This window comes from Lissotriton helveticus, chromosome 2_1 (assembly GCF_964261635.1).
Source record: "Lissotriton helveticus chromosome 2_1, aLisHel1.1, whole genome shotgun sequence".
Lineage (NCBI taxonomy): Eukaryota > Metazoa > Chordata > Amphibia > Caudata > Salamandridae > Lissotriton > Lissotriton helveticus.
The window spans coordinates 1,198,793,743-1,198,819,493 of record NC_136059.1 but is presented as its reverse complement, the minus strand read 5'-3'; positions in this window follow the sequence as shown (position 1 = coordinate 1,198,819,493).

Below are 25,751 nucleotides of genomic sequence, written 5' to 3'. Positions count from 1 at the left end.
CGTTATCTGATAAAGCCACACTACGGCACAGGAACGTGTTATCTGATTAGGTCATAACGCTTGCCATCTAATTAGACAAGCGATATTCCTCCAGCCCCTGATAAGGCATACGGAGTTCTCAAAACAAATCAAACCTATGACAGACCTGGGAAAAACCCTGCGGCCATTGTTTTGATTTCACCGAGAACTTCAGCAAAAGAATGTGCTAACGACCTGGTCGTATGACATCCTTATTGAAGTATCTATGTCCATCCTTACGTCAATTTCGGCACCTTAAAGGTATAAATATTACCGATATTGCCCTATACAAACACACGCGGGGGTGACGAGATCGGAGCAGCCAGACTTGCCGAAGCCCAGAGCAGAGCAGACCCCGCTGGCGCAGCCCCGCCTTCTTGACGCGCTGAGGACGAGCAGCTGCTTTTTTCTCCTGCCGAGAAATCCAGCTCCGGCGCTTCCGGGTAGCCCTCGCAGGCAGCCTGGACTATCGAGACCAGAGACGAGAGATACCATCCCTCATTCATCCTAGATTCCAGGTACAGAACTGAATAACCCCTTGCAGAGAATTCTTTAGTCAGTCACTTGGCAAAACAAACTTAACTTAAACTGTAACTTTCTATTCCCGCCCACGTATTAGGCTTAGGTCAGGTACACGGGGTAGGCGTAGTTAGAAACACCAGTTGAGTACGATTAGTCAAATGTATACGTGTATGTAATATATTTTATTCATTTTAAACCTTCATATGGCTTAGAAACCATATCAATGTTTTTACAGTATTATTTTATACTTCTGCTTTTAATGTATGCACTTTACTTAACTATAAGTATTGCAATAATATCGATTCATTTCTCTTGTATGAGAAAAGAGACTGATCAATAAATAACATCTTTTATTGAACACGCCTGTCTCTTCCTTTTCTCTACAATCTGATGAGACTAAGAATGCACGTACTGACTGAGTAAAATAAATTGCCTTTTGTTCACACGACTCTCGAGATACACTCTTGATTAGGGGAGAGCAAAGTTGTCATGTTCTATGGTTGTCAGAAACTAAATCCCTTCTTGTCTATCCAGGGAGGTTCAACTCCTCCTTGCCTATTCGAGAAAGTTTCTAGTGAACTCTGAGCTAGCTGGCAAACCCAAAACTTTAAGTCTAATATCGGCAGTAGTAGACCTAGTTAACGTCTGGTCTAGGCCTATACTATTGAAGGTATTATTCCAATGCGCAGAGCCTATTGGGATAATAGGAACTACACTACAGTAGTACTGCCTTAGTGTCTTTCAGATAAGTATCTGTTGCCTGAACCAGAGGTCGGAGGAAAGCATCTGCGAACCTGGACAAGGGTTCCAGGATCGAGGTGATTCCTGGGACGATTGGTCTGCCTGGTGGACTTGACAGATCTTTATGTACCTTAGGTAGGCAGTAAAAATAGGGTGTTCGGGGATCCTTTTGAGCTAGGAATTCTGCCTCTTTCTTAGTCAGCCAGTCATGTGCTAGGGCCTCTTCCACCATCGCCCCTATGGTAATACGTATTGAATCTGTAGGGTCATTTGTTAACACCTGGTAGTTCCTCCTGTCAGATAGGAGTCTTCTGCATTCTTGGTCATATGCAGTTGTGGTCTGAATCACCACTGCTCCACCTTAGTCGGCAGGTTTTATAGTGAGTTCCTCATTCTGGCAAAGTTCTCTTATTGCCTCATTCTCTTTCCTGCTCATATTCACAAAGGTATTGTTGGGAGTGGAGTCTAGTTTGCCCAGTTCAGTCATCAGTGCTTTTTCAAAGGCCAAGACTTCCACTGGCAGAGTATTGTCCGGTGATATGAAAGTTGATTTTGTTCGTAGACCAGTGCCTGAGACTGTTGGTGTCAAGTCTCGTCCACTGAAGTATGCTTTTAGTTTGATGCTCCGGATGAAGTCTTGTACTTCGCCGTGTAGCTTGAAACTATCCAGTTTATTGGTTGGGACATAACCAAGTCCCTTGTTTAATACCTGGTTTTGGATATCAGTGAGTGGCACAGGGGTAATGTTAATCACTAAGTTCCCTTCTTGCTTGTGGATGCTTGGTTTGCCAGGGCCCCTGTCATACTCCTTGTGGACACCCTTGGGTCTGATTCTTCTTCTGGTTGCCAGGTTACATTGTTCCCTTTCCTGTTCCTGCCCCTGCTGGGTCCAGGGCCCCATCCTAAAAAAGGTTGTTGGTTTTGGACTCCTCCCGTAAAATCTGGTGCCCATGATGGATACATAGGGCCCATTGGTGGAGGGCCGTACTGGTATTGTGGGAACTGTGGTTGGCCTTGGAATTGGTTGTATTGTGGTGGGCCTTGGTATCCTCTCCATCCTCTCTGACGTGGTTTTCGGGGTCTCTGTTGTCTATACCCTCCTCTCTGGTATCTATTTTGTTGGTATCCGCTCATGCTCGAGCTCACCGAGCTACCATCTGAGCTCACACTGTCAGTGTCGCTTGTGTTATTTCTTGCTACGTAATCAGCTTTTGTGTAGGGGTAGGCTCTTTCTGGGGTAAACCTATATTTGTCCTTTTTTAGTTTGTTAAACTTACTCTGTTTCAGAGTCATCTCAAAATCGGACATCTGTTGATTAAGCTCCTCTAATCTTTTCTTTATAACTGCCGGGGCAATAACGGATTTCAATTGGAACTCGATCTTCTGGATGTCAACTTTCAAGTTTTGTGCTATGCTTGTAGCAGTCTGTACAATCAGCACAAGCCAGTCCCTGGTACAGTGCCAAGAGATCAGCGACCATGCCTTTTTGAAAATGGTGTCGTCTTGGAAAATAAACGGTTCGTTTTTTACAATCAAACCTTGCGGAGCTATCTTATTCCTTAAGTACTTAAGGCCATTTGGTGGAACCTTTCCCAAAAAACTGCCTGCCCCAATGTCCTGTGTCACTGCTCATGCGCAATAGTATCTGTCTGATGAGGGCTGATTTCGCGCATGCGCACCTTTTAACTATTATTATTGGAATGTCTGTACATATCTAGCGCACCTCTGTGAATGCAATGAACGGAGCGTTAACTTCCTTTGAAGCCACGCCATATATCAAAGCCTGTAACCGTCGTAATATTATTGACTCAATAGATTATGAAAGCGCTTCAGGTTCTACACATGCGCAAAAACCACATACGAGTTAGCACCATCACCGCGCATGATCATAAGGAAATCAGTGCCTTCGAAGACACGAAGTACTGCGCATGCACGAAACGATAGCGTCTTTACAATCGCGCAATACCGGACACTGGTGCTTTCCGACCAAACCAAATATGGGCTCAATTACGCTACCAATTACCGGTATCTTACCAATTACGAGGTCCTTCAAAGACCCGCCGACTCTCAGGGGCAGTATCATCGGAGCCGCGTTGAGGGGAGGAGGTCGAATTTCTTCCAAGTAAGCGTGAGTTAGATACCTGAGAAACCACGTATAGGTGGTGAACAATAGAGTCTTCCTGGTACAGTATGGATTGTAATGAGTCCTTCTCATTATTTCAGATCATCCTATTATGCCTGATGGAACCCTCCAAAACGTAAAAGGCTCATGAGGCAATATATCCTTGTATATTGAGTAAGAACTTTCTCTTTATCTCTCCTGCACCAGCAGTAGGAATGAACATGTTACCAACATGTGTGCACTATATGTTTTATGTGTGTCCTTGTCTAGTCTGTTACATTTTTTACAGGTTGCATGGATATTGAACATGTGATCTATATGTGATACATAGCAACCCCCCACTTTTTCCTTAAGGTTACCACTACCTGGAGGATAATAGCAATAAATAGTGAGAAAAAGAATTAAAATGTGTTTTTCTTCCTCTAGGTCTTCACTACACGCCGATTTGGCGAAGAAAGACTACGCGAATGATCTAATAACTAGGTACATTACACCTATAGTTCACTTTTTTCCTTAATTTTTGTATAATACACTTTGATACATATACACATGTGAGTAAGGTGGGTCTTTGTGCAATTCCCGTCCTGAAGAAGGAGGCTTTGAACTCCGAAACATGTCCATGTAGACGCACAAACGAGGTTGTTGTACTTAACTATACACTCACAACCTCACTTTGCACCCTTTTTAATAATACCAGCCGGGGGCTTAATAAAACTTTATTTTTCCAACCCACGAGCCAGGTATTTTTTAATTCTCACTCACTTTAAACTCACCCCTCACATACGTCCTCTTACCCCACACACATTCACACATAGTTCATTTGAAAGTGCTCCCACGTAGTCGTCAGTCCCAGCACGCCACATCCCGTAGAGAGGTGCGAAGACCCCGATGATGAAGCATGACACCAAGGGGCCTGTTGGTGTGTTAGGGGTATTTAAACAACACTGAGTGTTCCCCACCACTATAGGGACCAACTCAAACTGCCTAAGTGGATTCCACTTTGTTTTTGTAAGTAACCATACCCGCACTGGAAGAGATGTTCTCAGCATTGGGGATGCCTGAAACTGGATCCCCAGTCAACAGTCAGGACTTTGCATAATTTGCAACATGCATACATTTCAAACATAGCCAGATCATGCCCCTATGGTCACAAGCACATTAAATGGTTGAACGTTTCATAGCAACAATCAAAAAGGTGATACAACAAGCTGAACAGTATCATGAGCCAACTCAACAAACTCTCAACATTGTTCTAAGAGCATACCGAACCACCTCACACATGTTGTCTATATTTATGTCTTATATTTGAATTATTCAGAGCACTTCACACTGTAGCACAAATCATTCATTTGTGCCTTTGATTCTCCTGAGCGCTCCTCTGAAATTTCTCATAAAGGAACTTTTGACAAGCTTGATAAACAACAGCCAATTGAAACCCAGTGCATCTTACTGGAACGCCTATCTCACCTATTTGTTCAGATCGTCTACGCTGCATCTGAAGTCTGTAAAGGTGTTGGACATAAATGTACAAATGTTTTGCATTGGGTTTGTGTTACTTTTTTAATGCAGACCTGATACAAAATCCTATTTGAGATTTCCAAACTGATACGATGTGAGTTTGTTAGAATTGTACTGTAATGCAATTCTGCACAATGCTCTGCCTTGCATTAATTTGCATTAGAGAGGATTTCATTGGGTGGTGCATGGGCGTACCTGTGCACCCACCCATGGATTTAAACAAAAATCCATATCTACAAAGATCTGTAGACAAGGATTGATGTTAGTATACTGGCCTACCTGAGGCTGGTGTAACAAGGAGAAATATCTTTATTACTACTAAGCCTCAGCACGCATTGCCCCAGTCAGGGCATATCAGTTAGCAGTGATGATTGGGTCGACCTTCTGTCAGACTTCCTTCCTGATTTCCTGTTTCTAACAGACACATGGCTGCCCAGCACCTCTAAACCAACTATTGCTTCGGCTTTCCTGTCTGGGTTCAAAGTGCTTAGAAAAGACCGTTTGGCAGGTAAAGGGGGAGGTGTAGCCATTGTGTTCAAACAGGAATTTGATTGTATTTCCATCTGTATGAATCTCGTTGAGGATGCAGAATGTTTCAGATTCCGCTGCACTGTATCCCCCCACCAATGCCTGTCTGGGGTCTTAATTTATAGGTCTCCGGGTCTGCCTGGTCCAGTTCTGAAATCACTTAATGAGGCTATCACTCACCTTGCCCTTAGATACAACCACCTTCTGGTTTAAGGTGATTTTAATAAACAAATGAATAAACCCAGGGAACCTAATGTCGTCTCCTTGACGGAAACGATGACAGCACTCAACCTTGCCCCATCTGTTTCCTTTCCCTTGCACAACCTTGGCCATAGCCTAGACCAGGTTTTTTCTAATGCTGAACTGGAGGTTGATCGGGAGCTCCTCCTGGCCTGGTCGGACCACTGCCTCATTAATTTGAGGTTTCCTAACAACAGGAATGAAACCCAGACTTCATTGAAAAGGTCGGAATACAAGTACAGAGGCCTGCATAAGATCTCTCTTCCAGCCCTGGAGGACGCTCTTCTACCATCCGTTCCCTTACTATCTGGTAACAGCAAAGTGGACGCACATGCTCTCAGAGCTTGGATAAAATTGAATGTTAATGCTTCAGCACCTCTGATAACCAGCACTTCCAAGAAGGCCAGTCCTTCAGCTCCCTGGTTTAAGGATTGTTTGAAATTTAGTAAAAGCAAATATAAACGCTTGGAGAGGAAGTGTCAGAAATCTTATAAACCTGAGGACAAATTGGTTTATAAGGCGGCTCTGAAATCCCATTATATTCATGTTAAAGACGCCAAGAAGAGCTATCTGCAGAATAAGATTGATACCACCAACAATAAGGGAAAGGAGATTTTTAACATCGTGAAGTCGTTCACGACCCTCTGCTGAATGGACCAGCCAGTTGGCATTGTTCGTACACAAAAAGATTGTTACAATCCAAGAATCATATTCAGCAGGGACGACAGTGGGTCTTGATCTGGAACCTGACCTTAACAGGGAGTGTCCCACCCGACAACCCTCTGCGCTACGGCAAATACCTTTTCTGCAGCCCGAGACATATCTCGAGATTTTCTAGGGCCAAAAGTCTGGCTCGCCCGCCGATGCGTGTCCAGCAAAACTGCTGGCCTCTTTGCCCTGGGTCATAAACCCTGTGGGCAATAAAGTGATGAACACTGGTAAACATCAATCAATTATGATAAAAATCCACAAACATCAATGTTTACAGACATTTTTAATTAAAAAATCATTCAAACACAACATTGCTTGAGCATTTTAAAAATTTTTCATTTTAATGCTCCACATTAGCACAATTGCATAAATATACACAATAAACAACTTCAAAAAGTTTTCCAAGACGTCGGTCTTGCCCGTGCACAATGCACTTCAGGCCAAAGGTCCTTCTACAGGGGCTTCAGTTTCTACAAACACAAAAAAAAACATTTGCCACAAGTTCAATGTACATAGAAGTTAACAATATCTACAGCTATTTAGACATTCTGATTATTTCCATGCATAATCAGTATAAATCAGTCACCCAATTTCCAAATATTGATGGTGTCCCAACAGTACTTCGGCAACTGAACAGTGCATCCCATGTGCTTTTAAAGGACAGAATAAGAAGAAATAGAAAAGCATCAACGTAAAACCTGAACGAGTTCCAAGAACCACCGAGAAAGTAATGTGTGTACTCCCACTGCGTGCTGTTAATAACTAGATGTCGGCCCATGCCAACCACGTTAGACCACGTTCACCAACAACAAGCAGCCTACTTACTCAAACAGTTCTCATGAATGCACAGCTACAAAGAAACAAAATACTCTAATAAGTAATCTTATCGAAACTCCCATGAATGTTTCACCATAATTCAGGTAACCTCTCAAGTGCCTACCTGATACGCTTTGTGTTATTCCACTATTGAGTGTTCCATCAAAGTGTGCACTTCGCTATATTTATCTGCAATATCACAAAAACTACATCAGTCTAGAGGTCCCTTAAATAAACAGTCTCACTCCCCCTGCCTGTGGTTCAAAATCTCACCTGTCTATCCAATGTGACCATAGTATTCAACCTTCTGTTACTCGTACTTCTTGTGCGCGTCAAGGAACAAAGGAAACAGACTGCTTAAAAACAGAAGAACACGCTGAACTTTCACATCTGTAACAATCGAAAACAGACTATCCGCCAGCGAGTTAGCCATCTTGGAAAGGAGTATCACCCGAGAAATTAACCAGAAATTATACATCGTGCTGGGGATTGAAATTTCAGAAACTACACTTGCCACCCAATCTACTCACAAACAACCAGGGTGTATTATGCTGCCCAAAACCATACTGTTACCAATATATGTGAAACCTCAATAATGTTCTTGTTACTAATGCTAGCGATACCAGTGAGTTTGTGTTACCCAAAAACAACTTATTGCCAATGCCCAAGGGGCAAGGTTGGAAGGGGCGATAATATCTGTGAAATTAAAACAATTGGTCAGATCACTATTTTTAGATTTCTGGAGCGTCATCCTATTTGACAGAATTCAGTTACATTAACAGAAAAATTACCATGGGCTCAGGGCCTGCTAGGCCTCCAAGCGTAGGAAATGGAGTAAGACCAACCGAAATCTAAAAATAGTGATCTGACCAATTGTTTTAATTTCACAGATATTATCGCCCCTTCCAACCTTGCCCCTTCCTCCTCCCGCACTTGTCCTGATGAAGACCCCGTTAAAGGATCCAACGTAGCCTACGGCCAGGGGTCGAAACGTCGATGGCTCTTGTTCCTCTGTTGCGGACTTCCGGCACATGTCCTCTAATCAATTCTAATGTTTCATGTGTGACCGTTGAAAGTCTTTATTGTAATAATCTTGCAATGAACGCCTTAATTATCTAGGCTTTTGTGTTAGATCTGGTCTGATCCATATGCTAATATCGTTTATGATTGTTTTCATTGTGACTATGCCTATTTTTCTTTGACTATACACTGCCCTGAGCACATCCCCCTCCTTCACCCCCTTCTCCCTTCTCCCCATTTGGGGCTTTTCAAATGTATTGATTATATAAGGACAAATGTTTGAAAATTGGTATTGTAAAATAAATGACAATACCGCTCTGTATTGCTTTGACTGAGGTTTATATAATTGAGAAAGTGTTAATGAGTATTGCTGTTCGTGTGTGTTGTACATAACACGTTTCCCTTGCGGGGACCCCCCTCTACATATATCATATAGCGCCCAGGTCCCCGCGACTGCATGGGTTCAATCCCCCTTGTGTAACGTGTTCCGTAGTATAAGCAAGAGTTGTTGTTCGATTTTCCGTCATATTTGTTATTGAGTCGAAAGACATGGTGGGTGCTTTTACTGGTCAGACAAAATAATAAATCAACCGAAGTAAGTGAGTGAAGCACTCCCCTCTGAAAAAGTGTTAAAATGCTCAAGCAATGTTGTGTTTGAATGACTTTTTGTTAAAAATGTCTGTAAACATTGATGTTTGTGAATTTTTAACATAATTGATTGATGTTTACCAGTGTTTGAAAATTCATTACAAGCGTAGTAATGCATAGCAACAGTGCAGAGTGGCCAGGATAATAAAATTCTGACGTAGGGTGGGTCAGTTAGGCGTGTACAGACAACACGCACTCCGTTGTAGCACGCTTATTAAAATAACTTAATAAAAAATAAGGAAGGGTTTACTTATTAAAATTAGGAAAAATAGGGGAGTGCTTCACTCACTTACCTCAGTCAAAAAAGTGATGAACTCATCTCTTTCAAAGGGCCTCATGCCCTCCATCTTGAATTATGTGAATATTCTTCCTCTCCTCAAAAAACCCTCTGCGGATCGTAAAGTGCTTGGTAATTACAGGCCCATCTCTCTTCTACCTTCTCTTTCTAAGGCACTGGAGAAGCATGTGAATACAGCGATTTCGGACTACGCTGAGAGTCATAATCTTCTGCACATCACTCAATCTGGCTTCAGGGCTAATCATTGTATGGAAATGGCACTGGTGGATGTTACCGAGCACATCAAGGAAAAGCTTTACCAAGGTGGCAGAGCTAACCTTATTTTATCGGCTCTGTCGGCGGCCTTCGATATGGTCCGACATGACAAGCTGCTGGAGAGGTTGGGTGATCTTGGCATTGCTGGATCTGCCGGCGCATGGCTAGCCTCCTTCATTGAGGATAGAAGCCAGTAAATTTGGGCCCCCCCTTTCCCCATGCCCAACCTGAAAGTAGGGGTCCCTCATGGCTCTGTACTTAGCCCTACTCTTTTCAACCTTGACATGTCATCCCTTGCATCTCTGGCGGAAGCCTGTGGGGCCAAAATAATCTCATATGCCGATGATACGCAGTTGATCTTCACCTGCGAGAAGGGAACAGAGCTTGATGGTGAAAGGATCAGATCAACTGGCTCAATAGGAACCAACTCAAATGTAATTCTGAGAAATCAGAAATTGTCTTTTTTGGCTCTCCATCCGTGGTCGACTGGAGACAATGGTGGCCGGACAAGATGTCGCCACCCCTCTCAACCCACTGTACGGTAAAGCCGCCCCTCTCAGCCCAATGTACGGTAAAGCATATTGGCATCTACACTGACAGTGCTCTCTCTATGAGAACCCAAGTCCAGTCTGTAGTGGGTATCTGCTTTGGCATGCTGTGCATGCTGAGAACGTTTCTTCCTCTTTTCTCACTCAATACCAGGAACTGTGGTCCAGGCAGTGGTTACTTCCAGACTGCACTATGCTAACATTCTATACCTGGGCCTCCCAGGTTATCTTCTCCCGCACCTTCAAGTGGTTAGAAATGCAGCGGCCAAACTGGTCCTCAGTCCTGAGCCCAGGACCCAAATGGCCCCACATCTAAAGACATTACACTGGCGCCCAATGAGTAAAAGGCTTACGTTTAAGGTCCTGGTAATGTTCTTCAAAGCGCTTCACGATAAGGGCGCTGGCTAACTCAGGGGCTAGAGTCAGGCACTACATGCCTGCCAGATCCCGAGCTGTGTGCAGATCTTTCAGGAGTCTGGGAGCTCAAGCATGGAACTAACTACCTCCTTCTCTCAGATCTACTGCTGACACAACAGGTTTTAAGAAGCTTCTCCAAACCTGGCTCTTTCAGTGCTAGATGTGTGCGTCAGGTATGTTTGTTTGAAACTATTAGTGCTGGGACAATCTCGCTGAGTAGCCGTGCGCTCTACAAATTCATTTAATTCATTCATTCATACTGGTTTTTTCCTCTTTGCTTCTGTGATGCATTTTGCAACCATGCATGCACCCACTTAATTCAAGCATTACCATCATTATAGAATGCCCACCTATGACAAGGATAGGCACTATATTTCACTATGTCGCAATATGCTAGCTAAGAACTATCATATCAATTGTGCAAGCCACCATTTTACCAAATGTGACCATTATCATATCATGGATACCACAGGCCATTTGTTACCACCGAATATGCAGAGGCGAGTATTTTACCAAGAGAGGGCAATATCCAACCACTGATGGCCCTAATAAGCCAGGAATTACCACACATTTTCCAGGACCTGCATTTTGCCACAGATTGGGCAACATCATTACTTAAATGCCCTCTATATGCTAAAGACCATCATCCATTTACCAGGGATGAGCATTAGCACGTTGCAATTACTAAACTAAGCCAAAAATCCTAACCAGTGTCCTAGGGCCAACTGCAGGACACTCACACATATCACTACACTCCCTCAGAAACACTCAGATGCCTACAGAAGAAGCAGGTAAATGTTTTTAACTTATTTATGGTGCAAAACGTTCAGCACTTGCACCCTTTCTCTCTATACAGACCATTCCTACACTTGGAATTTGATGGAAGTTTATTACTAATATCCTTAGATGGAACTCCTCAAATTCACAATATGCCAGGTCACCATTTTCCTAGGCTCAGTACGGAATGTATAAATCAATGATAACTAGCTACTAAAGAAGCTGCTAGTGTTTATTAATAGGCAGTAAAAAGCATTTGTTTTTTATAAAGACCCTCACACACCAATCTAGTTGGTGTCGTGCTTCATCACCCACCCAAGGCACCAAGTGTATCTCGGGTGTTCTGCGACACCTGACTACAGCAGAGCGGGTTTTGTTGAGTGAGTGTGCAGTGCTGATGTGAAGAGTGTAGGTTAAAAGACTGTTATTAGGGTCTCAAATATCCAAAGGACTATTTTAATAGTGGGCCTTAGGCAACATTAAAAACAAGGTGGTGAATATGAGTGGAGGTTATTAAGAAATCTCATATCCTAGGTGGTCAACATGTTTCAGCTAGTGCCTTGAATTAAAACCGGCTTTCTTCAGGACCTTATGTTAATGGAAGTAAAAAGGTGATGGTCTTGGTGAGTGTTAAGACCAGATATGTGACGCACTCGCTATGGTGCGCTATATGTAAGAGGATGGTTTACTCTAGCGGCTTATTCTTTGTAATATTTTTGCTGGTTGTATGTTTTGGGCCCTGTGCCACTGCTAATCAGTGCCACAGTGCGAGTTCTCCCCATGTTAAATTGATATACTGATTCCATGATTGGCTTATTTGATCTACTGTCAGCCCCTAGTACAGTGCACCATGTGTGCCCAGGGCTTGTAGAGCAAATGCTGCTGGTGGGCTTGCAGCACTGGTTGTGCCACCCACAGAAGCAGCTTGTAAAGTGTGTCTCAGGCCTGCCATTGCAAGGCCTGTGTGCAGTCTGTGACTACCATGTCGACTTGGCCAAGTGCACCCACTTGCCAGTCCCTAAACCTTCCCTTTGCTTCATATTAGACACCCCTATGGTAGGCCCAAGGGCAGGGTGCATTGTAAGTATAAGGTAGGACATGCTCTGATGTGTGTAGCATGTTCTAGTAGTGAATTACAGCCATTTTCGTTTTTCACTATTGGAGGCTACCTGTTCTCATAGACTAGAATGGCAGTGAAGATTGTTACATCCCTACAATCCTAACTGACTCAGGGAACATGGTAGAAATTCAAGTTTAATATGCCTAAACTCAGAATAATAAAATACATCTTTTAGTAAAGTTTATTTTAATATTCTGTGTTTGCAAATACCACTTTTAGAAAGTAGGTATTTGCTTGCCTAACCATTTGAGCCCGCCTCTGCTGACTTGTGTATTCCTTGTCTGGGTTTTTGTGTGACAGGGCTGGGGAAATTCGAGGAGACAGTCTGGGACAGCTCAGTGGTGAATAGGGAGATTTACCTCCAGATGGGAGGGGGAGAGTGCACCTGGGACCTGAATAGGGCGGGCCTTCCCCCCACAATGCTGGCTCCACCCCCTGTGGCTTGTCTGAAGTCTCTGCCCTGCACAGTGAAAGGAGAAGGGGAATCTTGTCAACAGAGTACTCCAGAGCTGCATCTTCCCTCCCCTGTGCTGGCTCCACCTCCTGTGGGGCGTCTGATGTTTCTGCCCCGCACAGTGAAAGGAAGAGAAGAGTCATGTAAACACAGTGCTCAGGAACTGGTTTAAACTAGGCAGAGGCCTCTCTGCCTTCAGAGAACAAAGGATTTTTTGGTATAAATATTGGGACCCAGTCCCACAAACTTTAGATCACTTCTGGAAGAAGAAACCTTTCTGCCAAGGAGAAGAACCAAGGAAGCTGCAGGAGTTTGAACTGCCCCTCTGCCAGTGTGCTGTTTGCTGGGTTGGCCTGCAGTGGTTGCTTCATTGCCAAGGGAAAGGAGAAGGAACTTTGTAAGGACTTTCATCTACAGAATATTCTCCAAGGGCTTGAACTGTGCTTGCCTCCTGCTGAAGTCTCAGGGCCAAAAGACTTCATCTCCAGCTCCCTCCTGAATTTTCTTGCTGGGATTTCTGACTCCAGTCACTTGCGTGCCGCTGGGACCTGGAAGCTGGAAGCGCGACGCATCGAGAAGAAGCGTGTCGCCGCCGCAGCTAAAATCATCACAACGCCGGATAAGAGAGAGTTCATCGAGTCTCCCTGGAAGCGTGTGTTCATTGAAGCTGTCTGCTGTCGCATCGCCGGAGAAGCGCGACGCATCGAGAGAGCTGTCATCGCATCACCGGAGAAGCGCATCGCAGGGCCTGCCGCGGCTCCAAAGTACGCAAGGCTGCCAGGGCGTCATCGCATCGTCATCGCATCGCCGCATCAAGGGCGCCATCTTCTCACATCGCAACTGGATCATCGCATCGGCATCGCATCAAGGCGCCATCTTGCGCACCGCAACAGGTCGAGAATCTACGCATCACCTCCGCACCGGTAAGGCTCACGACGAGTCCCCTACTCTGCGCAAGCATTGAGGAAGGACGCAACCGTTCCCCCGGGTCACGGAACCGATGCATCTCCCCTTTTGCGAGCCTTTTGTTCACTTTGCGTGTCGCATCCAAGAACTTTGTGAGAACCTTGTCGCATTTACCATCAACTTGAATTAAGAGACTTTTATCATCTTCTAAGTAACCTTTAGTATAGTATTGTGGATTTTTGTCGTTTGTCGTCTTGTGTTTAAGTCTATATAAAGAATACTTATTTTTATATAACCTGTGTTGCGTCCATCTGTAGTGTTATCACTGTATTACTGTGTATATTCACAAATGCTTAACACACTGCCTCTGAGATACCAAGGGGGGGAGCAGGGGTTATTAAGGAGAGTAATCCCCTTATCCTGACTTAGAAGTAAGGGTCCCTATTTGGACAAAGGTGATAACCATTGCCAACTAGAGACCCCCAGATCTAACATTGGTGGCAATGGTTATCGCCTTTGTCCAAATAGGGACCCTTACTTCTACCCCCTTGGTAGCTTGGCACGAGCAGACAGGCTTATCTCAGAGGCAGTGTGTTAAGCATTTGTGAATATACACAGTAATACAGTGATAACCTACAGATGGGTGCAGATCAAACGCGACCACATACTTTTTTTGATAGAATCCTTTTTCCTTGGAACTGTTATTTTTTCTAAAGACTCCCAATTCTTACTACCATGAGTAAACCAGCATCTGTTGGATCTATGGATCTTGATTTTGAGGAAGAGAGGTTGGAAACCTACACTGTGAAACAGCTCAAGTATCTCTGCAGGAAATTGAAAGTTGCTACACCAGGCATTTCTAAAAAGGAAGACTACCAAAAGGCGCTAAGGGCCTGGGTAGAAACCAGAAATGTCCCTGATCTTGTTGTGGAGCCTGTTGGGGATGCAGATGGGCAAATTGATGGGCTAGAATTACCAGCCAAGGGAGGGGTGCCTTCCCCACCTGGCAGCAGCATCTCTTCCAAAGACCTGTCCCCCAGACAACTGGAAGACAGGGAGAGAAATAGAGCACTGAAGCTGGAGTTGGCTAAGCTTAAGATGGAGGGTCAGAGAGAAGCAGAGAATAGCAGGTTGTCTTTGGAAAGAGAGAGAATGAGAATGGAGCATGAGAGAATGTTGAGGGAGTTAGAGATCAAGGCCAAGGGCTTAGAGATCAATTCCTCTGGTGGCAGCGCACCATCTGTGCCTTCAGAAGGCAGGGTACATATTCCCAAGGATGCCATCAAAGATTTTCACAAAGGTGAAGATATTGATCAGTGGTTTGCAGCCTATGAGTGTTGGAACCGGAGGTCTCTAGTTGGCACAGGTATGCAATTGTGACAAGCAGGGACCCTCAGCTCCACGTCAGGGCAAGGGAACTACTCCTTTGAATAACCCCTGCTCACCCTCTAGGTAGTGTGGCGCGAGCAGACAAGGCTAGTCCTCAGGGCGATAGTAAGTTAAGCATTTATGATCACACACAGTAAACCCACTGACCCACCACAAATGGACACCAGTCGTGTAGTTGTATCAAAAATACGTATACTTTATATAAAAGATAGATTCAAGCAGGATTATCACAAGACCATGTAACGTTTAGCGATTCGAGACCACCAGATTATGATAGGCAAGATTAGTCTTTGAATGTTCGTTGTTCAGTAAGGTACGATGACAGGGAAATAAGAACGTTGCGGACCCTGGATCCGATATGAACTCGGGACGGAGTTCACGTGTACCTTGCTTGTGGAAGTCCGAGGCGTTTCAGGCGTGGCTGGTGAGGGCGGACTCCGGACGAGGCCAGTGGTTCTCCAGAGGATCTCTCCGGCTCAGGTCCTCCTCGAGGTGCGAGGTGGAGGAGCAGGACTGTGGAGGGTTGTGGCGATCCGGGGTCGATGCAGCTCAAGGGGCGAGGCGCCGTTCAGGCCTGCGGGGCGTACTACTTCTTAGCACGCCGGGTCTTACTCGTTGATCTGTGAGGGGCATCACGTTCTATGGCAGACGAGTGCAACACCAGGCTTCCGGCACCACCGTACGAGGAGGCCTTTCTTGAGGTGCGGCACGGGTCTTGGTATGCAGGAGGGCAAAGCGAGACGGTCGGGTACGTTACGACGTACAGACCGTCCGAGGCTATGGGATGCGCTCCGTGCAGATTCCGGCGGGAGAAGATGAGAGGCGCCCAACGCGCTCCGTTAGCGGCGAGGTGACAGGAGAGCGGGCGGCCCGGCACTGAAGCGGAGAGCGACTCAGGAATGAGCGGGCTCTCTACGGCGGGGCGACCAGGCTTCGAGCTGTCACGACCTGGGAGGGGGCGAAGGCACCCGAGTCACAACTCCGGCGAGGGAATAAGAACTAAGGCCCAACAGCAGATGGGCACAAGCAGATAGAACCCAATGGTCCTGAGGTTCCGTTCAGGGGGCAAGCTCTCGATCAAGCCCTTGGAGATCGTTTCAGGCACAAGTCTACAAAGTCCTTTCTGGTGCTTTCCTCTCCGTTCTCAGCAAGGCACCACTGGAGGCCAGTCTTACAGGATTCAGACCGGTTTCCGTCCTTCAGCTTCTCTTGGTCCTTCTAGTCAGGCAGAGGTTCGTCGTGGTCAAAACTGGATCTGGTTTGGAAGGAGCGGAGCTCCTATATTTATACTGCGATTCTTTTGTCTTTACAGGCCAGGGGGCCTGAGCCTAGTTCAACCCGGTTTTGGAGTACTTTGTTTACAGGAAGCTGCCGTCTTCTTTCGGAGTGCAGGGCAGAGACATCAGACGCTCCGCAGGAGGTGGAGCCAGCATTGTGGTGGTGGGGCACAACCCTACTCAGAGTCAAAGACTACTCCGCCCACCCATCCCGGTGTAAGCACCCTATTCACCACCTGGGGGTTCCAACTGTCCCCGGGAATCTCCCAGCCCTGTCACTCACAAAAACCCAGACAACAGATACACATCCTGGCAGAGGCGGGCTAAATAGTTAGGCGCGCAAAGGCTAGCTTTCTAAAAGTAGCATTTGCAAACCCAGGATATTAAACTAAACCTTACTAAAGGAAGTACTTTATTATTCTGAGTTCAGGCATAATAAACTCGACATGCTACCGTGTTCCCTGAGCCTGCCGGGACTATAGCGTGTAATAGTTCCGACAGCTCATCTTGGCCTAAGAGAACCGGTAGCCCTTCCACAGTGAAGAACGAAAAGGACGGTAATTCACTATGAGGACATGCCACACTCTAGGCTTGTCCTACCTTACGCTTCAATGCACCCTGCCCGTAGGCCTACCATAGGGGCGACTGATATGGAGGTTAGGGAAGGTTCAGGGACTGGCAGTGTGGGCACTTGCACAGTCAGCGTGACAGTACGGGACTGTACGCGGGGTCTGCAATGGCGGACCCGAGTCATATCTTACGAGGCCGCTTCTGTGGGTGGCGCAACCAGCGCTGCAGGCCCACTAGCAGCATTTGTATCTACAAGCCCCGGCACTCCTCGTGCACTTGACTGGGGACTGACAGTAAACCAAAAAACCAATCGTGGAAATCAATTACACATATACTTTACATTGGGAGCACTTGCACTGCGGCACGGATTGGCCGGGGCGCAGTGCCCTGAGCATCGCACACCAGTAAAACATCTGAGGCACATCAGCAAAAAGTGGAAGGGAGACTCACGCCAAGGTGCCAGGTCTAACACGTGTCCCCTCCAGCTGAAGGGTGGGGAGAACTACCCTTGCCCAGGGAGTTCCTCATCACTAAGGCGGAAAAACCTTGACAGACCGTCAGCATTGGCGTGGTCTATGCCAGGGCGGTGTTCCACCGTAAAGTCCATACTCTGTAGAGAAATGGACCACCTCAACAGTTTCGGGTTCTCACCCCTCATTTGCATCAACCATCTGAGGGGCCTGTGGTCTGTCTGAACTCGGAAGTGAGACCCAAACAAGTAGGGTCTTAGCTTCTTCAGGGCCCAGACCACAGCAAAAGCTTCTCGCTCAATCGCACTCCACTTCTGTTCCCGTGGAAGTAACCTCCGACTGATGAAGGCCACAGGGTGATCCCAGCCCTCCTCAGTCGTCTGTGAGAGGACAGCCCGAATCCCATGCTCTGAAGCGTCTGTCTGCACTAAGAACTCTTTGGAGAAATCAGGAGCCAGGAGCAGGGGCGCTGTGCACATGGCCGTCTTCAGGGTGTCGAATGCTACCTGACAGGCGTCAGTCCAGATCACTTTCCGGGGCTGCTTCTTCGAAGTCAGTTCGGTCAAGGGGGCAACGATGGTGCCATACCCCTTGACGAACCTCCTGTAATACCCGGTGAGTCCAAGAAAGGCCCTCACCTCCGTTTGGGTCTTGGGGGCTTCCCAAGCCAGGATGGTCTGAATTTTGGGTTGAAGGGGCGCCACCTGGCCGCTCCCAACTTGGTGTCCCAAATACACCACCGAACCCTGCCCGATCTGACACTTGCTTGCCTTGATCGTGAGGCCTGCCTTGCGCAGAGTCGCCAACACTTCCCACAGGTGTCGCAAGTGTTCTTCCCACGTACTGCTGAACACTGCGATGTCGTCCAGGTAGGCGGCACTGAACGCGTCCAGTCCAACCAACACCCGGTTGACCAACCTCTGGAAGGTGGCAGGGGCGTTTTTCATCCCGAAGGGCATAACCCGGAATTGGTAGTGCCCATCGGGACCTCTCCTTGGCCCCGTCAGTTAAGGCGACCAGACGTTAAGTCAAACGTACTGAGGTACCGGGCAGCCCCCAACCGATCGATGAGCTCATCAGCTCCGGGGATGGGGTGCGCGTCAGTCTTCGTGACCGAATTGAGTCCTCGATAGTCCACACAGAACCGTAGTTCGGGTGTGGCTCCCGGCGTCGCAGCCTTCGGGACCAAGACCACTGGGCTGGCCCAAGGACTGCTGGAGGACTCAATCAGCCCAAGAGCAAACATCTTCGAGACTTCCTCTTTGATGCAGGCTCGTACCCTGTCAGTCACACGGTGAGCCTTGTGCTCACCGGCAAGCTATCTCCTGTGTCCACATCATGGACGCACCAATCTGTGACACCTGGAACCAGGGAGAACAAGTTAGAGAATTGCCCCAGCAGCTGGCGGCAATCACTCTGCTGCTCAGGGGTCAGGGAGGGTGAGAGGTTAACTCCATCCGCTGAACCGTCTCGCTCGGAGGCCACCAAGAGGTCCGGAAGAGGCTCGGTCTCCTCCTCCACTCCATCATCGGTTGCCAACAGCATGCCCACTTCGGACCTCTCCAAGTGGGGCTTAAGGCGGTTAACATGTAGGACCCTCAAAGGGTTCCTGGGAGTTTGCAAGTTCACCAGGTGGGTGACAGGACTCTTGCGCTCCACAACCTCAAATGGACCCGTCCACTTATCCTGAAGTGCACAGGGCTCCACTGGGGCCAAGACACCCACACCTTTTGTCCAGGTTGAAGCTCCACCAGAGTGGCAGTCTGATCGTACCACCGCTTCATCTCCTCCTGGCTGGCTTCCAGGTTTGCCTCAGCAAGTTTCCTGAATCGCCTGGTCTGGTTTCGGAAGGCCAGCATGTAGCTATATACATTCTGGGGAGGTTTCCTGGGAGATTGATCCCAGCCTTCCCGAACCAGACTCAGAGGTCCTCGGATCGGGTGACCGTACAGAAGCTCGAAGGGACTGAACCTGAGCGACTTCTGTGGCACCTCTCGGTACGCGAACAGTAGGCATGGCAAGAGGACGTCCCACTTACGCCCCATTGGTCCTTCTAGGCCCATGATGATGCCTTTCAAGGTTCGGTTGAATCTTTCAACCAACCCGTTTCCTTGGGGATGGTAAGGGGTGGTGAACTTGTACGTTACACCACATTCTTGCCAAAGGGATTTCATATATTTCGATATGAAATTGGTACCTCTGTCAGACACCACCTCTAGAGGGAATCCTACTCAAGAGAAATTTCCCATCAGCGCTCGTCCCACCACGGGGGCCGTCACTGTCCTCAGAGGGATGGCTTCAGGGTACCGGGTGGCATGGTCCACCAAGACCAGGATGAACCTGTTGCCCATGGCTGTCTTGGGGTCCAGAGGCCCCACAATTTCAATTCCCACTCGTTGGAATCGGGTACTGATGACGGGGAATGGTTGGAGGGGAGCCTTGTTCTTCCCTCCACACTTACCACTGGCTTGGCAAGTTGGGCATGTCCTACAGTGAGCATCTGAGCTCCTGTGCATCTGGGGCCAGTAAAAGTGGGTGACAAGCCTGTCATAGGTCTTGTCCATCCCCAGATGTCCTGCTAACGGCACATCGTGAGCCAAACCCAGTAGGAAGGCTCTGAACTTCTGGGGTACCACCAGCACATGGGCTGACCCAGGTTCAGCAGCCTTAGGCTCACAATACAGGAGATCGTTCTCCCAGTAGACCGAGTGTTTCCCGGACTGAACACCATTGGCCTGGTCTGCAGCCTGCTGCCGCATCCCCACGAGAGAAGAGCACTCTCTTTGCTCCTTGCAGAATTCCTTCCTGGAGGGACCCCCTTCCTGCTGCCAATGGGTCAGCTCAGGCAGGTCTCCCAGTTCGGCGATCTGTTCCTCGGTAGGCTCCAGGGCATCCCCCTCGAGGTCTGCTTCCTCCTGGGCCGTGGGAACTTCGGGGCCGGCTGTCCGCGCCCCCTGCGCCTTCTCTCTAAGGCCTGTTCCTGGGCCTCACCTTCAGGCTCCAGGATTTCTTCAACACCCCTACTGGCTGCCATGGACCGTGTGGTCACGCACGCCCAGTCGGGTAGACCCACCATCCGCAGATGAGTCGTTTTCTCCACCTTTTCCCAAGGGGAGTTCTCCAAATCGTTCCCTAGCAGACAATCTACAGGCATGGAGGTCCTCACAGCGACTTGCAGAGTACCAGAGACCCCCCCCACTCAAAGGGAACCTGAGCCATCGGACATTGGCTCTCAGAATTGTCAGCATTGACAACCCTACAGTAGGCGTGTGGTACTACCTGCTCCTGAGACACCAGGTGCTGCCTCACTGCAGTCACACTGGCTCCTGTATCTCGAAGAGCCTCCGCCTTCTTACCGTTGATGGTCACTACCTGCCCATATTTCTTAGTGTTATTGGGTAGGTAGTTTTCGGAGACCATCTCACTGTCTCCTAGCGAGACTAGGGTCATCTGAACGAGATCCCCACCCATTTGGACGGCTACTTCCTCCCCAAAATTAACATTAGCTAGTTGCCGGGTTGGAGCACCAGTGGGTGCGGGTTTTGCAAACAAGCGACACTTAGGGTCAGAGGCAACGTGACCAAGGTCACTACACCTAAAACAGGTGATGGGCCCTCTTTGAACAGGTTTACCTGTCGGGGCCCCGGTTGATTTCGGGGGTGGAGGAGGCTGAGAACCTTTTCCTTGGTTCCCTTGGGGATTACTTTGGGGGCCTTTGTGGAACCCTTTCTGTTTTCCCCTGTCCCCCCCACTCTTCTGCTGGGGACCCTGCCCACCTTTGGCTGAGTCTCCCACTGGACCTTTGTGGACCCCGGTTTTGAGCCAGCGGTCCGCTTCCTCAGCAAGCTTCCTCGGGTTGGACAGCTTGCTATCGATCAGGTGCTGGCGTAACTTAGGAAAACAATTATCAGACAAGTGCTCCCATGTCTTTAAATCAAGTAGCCCTTGAAAATCAGTTACTTTACTGCCCTTCACCCAACCATCCAGCGCTCTGCAGAAAAAGGTCACATACTCCACATACGCACCCCCTTGAATCTTCACACACTTCCTAAACCGTTGTCGGTACATTTCAGGAGTTAACCCAAATCGATTCATCAGGGCATCTTTCATGTGCGGGTAGGAGTTGGACTCTTCAGAAGGAAGATCTAGCAGGGTATCCCGCCCCTCGGTCAGGAACCGTCCCCACAACCCCGCTCCCCAATCTTTCTCAGGGACCCGGTGGGAGGACATGGCTATCTCGTAGGCCCGGAACCACTGGCCTATGTCATCCCCCTTAAAATACTCCTTCACCACATCCTTCGGTACGTAGACCCTTGACTCTACCTGGGCTGGCGTTGTGCTGCCACCAGGAGCTGCGTCCAAGCTCTTTGCTTTCAGCTCCAATTCTTTTAGGCGTATCTCATGCTCCAGCTGGAGCTGTTTCTCTTCCATTGCCATCTGTCCTTTCAATCTGGCCATCTCCACTTCATGCGCTCTGGTTGCGGACCTGTCCGCCAGCTCTTCTGACGACAGGCCCTCCTGCACCTCGACAAGACTCTCGGGTGGATCCACTACCACCCGATTTTCTGGCTCTCTCGACTCTTTCCAAGCTGTTAGTGCCTTGATGCGCTGGGCTCTGGTTTTGCAGCCCGCTTGGGAGACTCGGAACTTCTCGCACAGGGCTTTCAACTGATCAAGTTTCAACAGGTCAAGCCCTTCCCAGTCAACTTCGTTGATTCCAGAGATAACAGAGGGTGCTCTCACGGGGAGTGAACCAGGCATGGTTTTGGAGATTGGAGATCTCTCGGCAAGGACGTAATCTGTGGCTCGGTATTTGGTCTGCTCTCACTACGTGGTGATCAGTAATTTACTGTATATAAATCATAAATGCAAATCCGAAATCCTCACCGCTGGTACCAATGTTGGAACCGTAGGTCTCTGGTTGGCACAGGTATGCACTTGTGACAAGCAGGGACCCTCAGCTCCACGTCAGGGCAAGGGAACTACTCCTTTGAATAACCCCTGCTCACCCTCTAGGTAGTGTGGCGCGAGCAGACAAGGCTAATCCTCAGGGCGATAGTAAGTTAAGCATTTATGATCACACACAGTAAACCCACTGACCCACCACAAATGGACACCAGTCGTGTAGTTGTATCAAAAATACGTATACTTTATATAAAAGATAGATTCAAGCAGGATTATCACAAGACCATGTAACGTTTAGCGATTCGAGGCATCCAGATTATGATAGGCAAGATTAGTCTTTGAATGTTCGTTGTTCAGCAAGGTACGATGACAGGGAAATAAGAACGTTGCGGACCCTGGATCCGATATGAACTCGGGACGGAGTTCACGTGTACCTTGCTTGTGGAAGTCTGAGGCGTTTCAGGCGCTGCTGGTGAGGGCGGACTCCGGACGAGGCCAGCGGTTCTCCAGAGGATCTCTCCGGCTCAGGTCCTCCTCGAGGTGCGAGGTGGAGGAGCAGGACTGTGGAGGGTTGTGGCGTTCCGGGGTCGATGCAGCTCACGGGGCGAGGCGCCGTTCAGGCCTGCGGGGCGTACTACTTCTTAGCACGCCGGGTTGTACTCGTGGATCTGTGAGGGGCGTCACGTTCCATGGCAGACGAGTGTAACACCAGGCTTCCGGTACTACTGTACGAGGAGGCCTTTCTTGAGGTGCGGCACGGGTCTTGGTATGCAGGAGGGCAAAGCGAGACGGTCGGGTACGTTACGACGTACAGACCGTCCGAGGCTATGGGATGCGCTCCGTGCAGATTCCGGCGGGAGAAGATGAGAGGCGCCCAACGCGCTCCGTTAGCGGCGAGGTGACAGGAGAGCGGGTGGCCCGGCACTGAACCGGAGAGCGACTCAGGAATGAGCGGGCTCTCTACGGCGGGGCGACCAGGCTTCGAGCTGTCACGACCTGGGAGGGGGCGAAGGCACCCGAGCCACAACTCCGGCGAGGGAATAAGAACTAAGGCCCAACAGCAGATGGGCACAAGCAGATAGAACCCAATGGTCCTGAGGTTCCGTTCAGGGGGCAAGCTCTCGATCAAGCCCTTGGAGATCGTTTCAGGCACAAGTCTACAAAGTCCTTTCTGGTCCTTTCCTCTCCGTTCTCAGCAAGGCACCACTGGAGGCCAGTCTTACAGGATTCAGACCGGTTTCCGTCCTTCAGCTTCTCTTGGTCCGTCTAGTCAGGCAGAGGTTCGTCGTGATCAAAACTGGATCTGATTTGTAAGGAGCGGAGCTCCTATATTTTTACTGCGATTCTTTTGTCTTTGCAGGCCAGGGGGCCTGAGCCTAGTTCAACCCGGTTTTGGAGTACTTTGTTTACAGGAAGCTGCCGTCTTCTTTCGGAGTGCAGGGCAGAGACATCAGACGCTTCGCAGGAGGCAGGAGGTGGAGCCAGCATTGTGGTGGTGGGGCACAACCCTACTCAGAGTCAAGGACTACTCCGCCCACCCATCCTGGTGTAACCACCCTATTCACCACCTGGGGGTTCCAACTGTCCCCGGGAATCTCCCAGCCCTGTCACTCACACAAACCCAGACAACAGATACACATCCTGGCAGAGGCGGGCTAAATAGTTAGGCGCGCAAAGGCTAGCTTTCTAAAAGTAGCATTTGCAAACCCAGGATATTAAAATAAACCTTACTAAAGGAAGTATTTTATTATTTCAGGCATACTAAACTCGACATGCTACCGTGTTCCCTGAGCCTGCCGGGACTATAGCGTGTAATAGTTCTGACAGCTCATCTTGGCCTAGAAGAACCGGTAGCCCTTCCACAGTGAAGAACGAAAAGGACGGTAATTCACTATGAGGACATGCCACACTCTAGGCTTGTCCTACCTTACGCTTCAATGCACCCTGCCCGTAGGCCTACCATAGGGGCGACTGATATGGAGGTTAGGGAAGGTTCAGGGACTGGCAGTGTGGGCACTTGCGCAGTCAGCGTGACAGTACGGGACTGTACGCGGGGTCTGCAATGGCGGACCCGAGTCATATCTTACGAGGCCGCTTCTGTGGGTGGCGCAACCAGCGCTGCAGGCCCACTAGCAGCATTTGTATCTACAAGCCCCGGCACTCCTCGTGCACTTGACTGGGGACTGACAGTAAACCAAATAAGCCAATCGTGGAAATCAATTACACATATACTTTACATTGGGAGCACTTGCACTGCGGCACGGATTGGCCGGGGCGCAGTGCCCTGAGCATCGCACACCAGCAAAACATCTGAGGCACATCAGCAAAAAGTGGAAGGGAGACTCACGCCAAGGTGCCAGGTCTAACACTATTAGATAGCAATGTTGGCCCACCGGGTCCCTGAGAAGGATTGGGGAGCGGGGTTGTCGGGCCGCTTTGTCACTGAAGGTAGGGACACTTTGTTAGACCTGTCCAAAGAGCATAGGATGTCTCATAACCACATGAAGGAAGCACTGATGACAAGGTATGGGTTAACTCCAGAGCTCTATAGACAGAGGTTTAGGAATTGTAAGAAACTGGAGGGAACCACTTGGGTAGACTATGTGTCTTTCTTTTGCAGAGCCATGGATGGTTGGGTGAGGGGTAGCAATGTTGATAATTTTTTGGCTCTCTATGATTAGATTGCCAGGGAGCACTTATCTGCTAATTGTTTTCCAGAGCTACGCCAGCACCTTGTTGATAGCAAGCTGATTAATCCTAGAAAGCTTGCTGAGGAGGCGGACCGCTGGGTCAGTACCAGGGTCCACAAGGGTCTTGTGGGAGACTCCGCCAAAGGTGGGCAGGGTCCCCAGCAGAAGAGTGGGGGGGACAAGGGTAAACAGAGGGAGTTCCAAAAACGTCCCCAAAGTAATTCCCAAGGGAACCAGGGTAAGGGTTCCCAGCCTCCCCTGAAAAGCAGTCAGGACCCCCAACAGGTAAACCTGTTCATAGGGGTCCTGTTACCTGCTTTCAGTGTAAGCAGGTGGGACACCGTTGGTATGATCCCCAGTGTCCTCAGAAAGGACAGTATGTGCCACCCCGTGCACCACCCCGTCAGATGGCCAGTGTAGCCCTGGGTGGGGAGGAGATGGGTGCCCGAGGTGGATGGGGTCCAGCAGAAATGTCCCTTGTCTCATTAGGAGATTTTGAGATGGTCCCTAAAACTCAGCTGCCTGATAACACTAAAAAATACAGGCAGTGGGTGACCATCAATGGCCATAGAGCGGAGGCTCTCAGACACAGGAGCAAGTGTGACAGCTGTCAAGTGTCACTTGGTCTCTGAGGAGCAGGTAGTCCCTCATGCATTCTTCCCAGTTGTTGCCGATGACAACACAGAGAGCCGTTGCAAGGTGGCTCAAGTTCCCTTTGAGTTGGAGGGGTCTCTGGTACTCTTCAAGTAGCTGTAAGGCCATCCATGCCTGTTGATTGTCTGTTAGGCAAT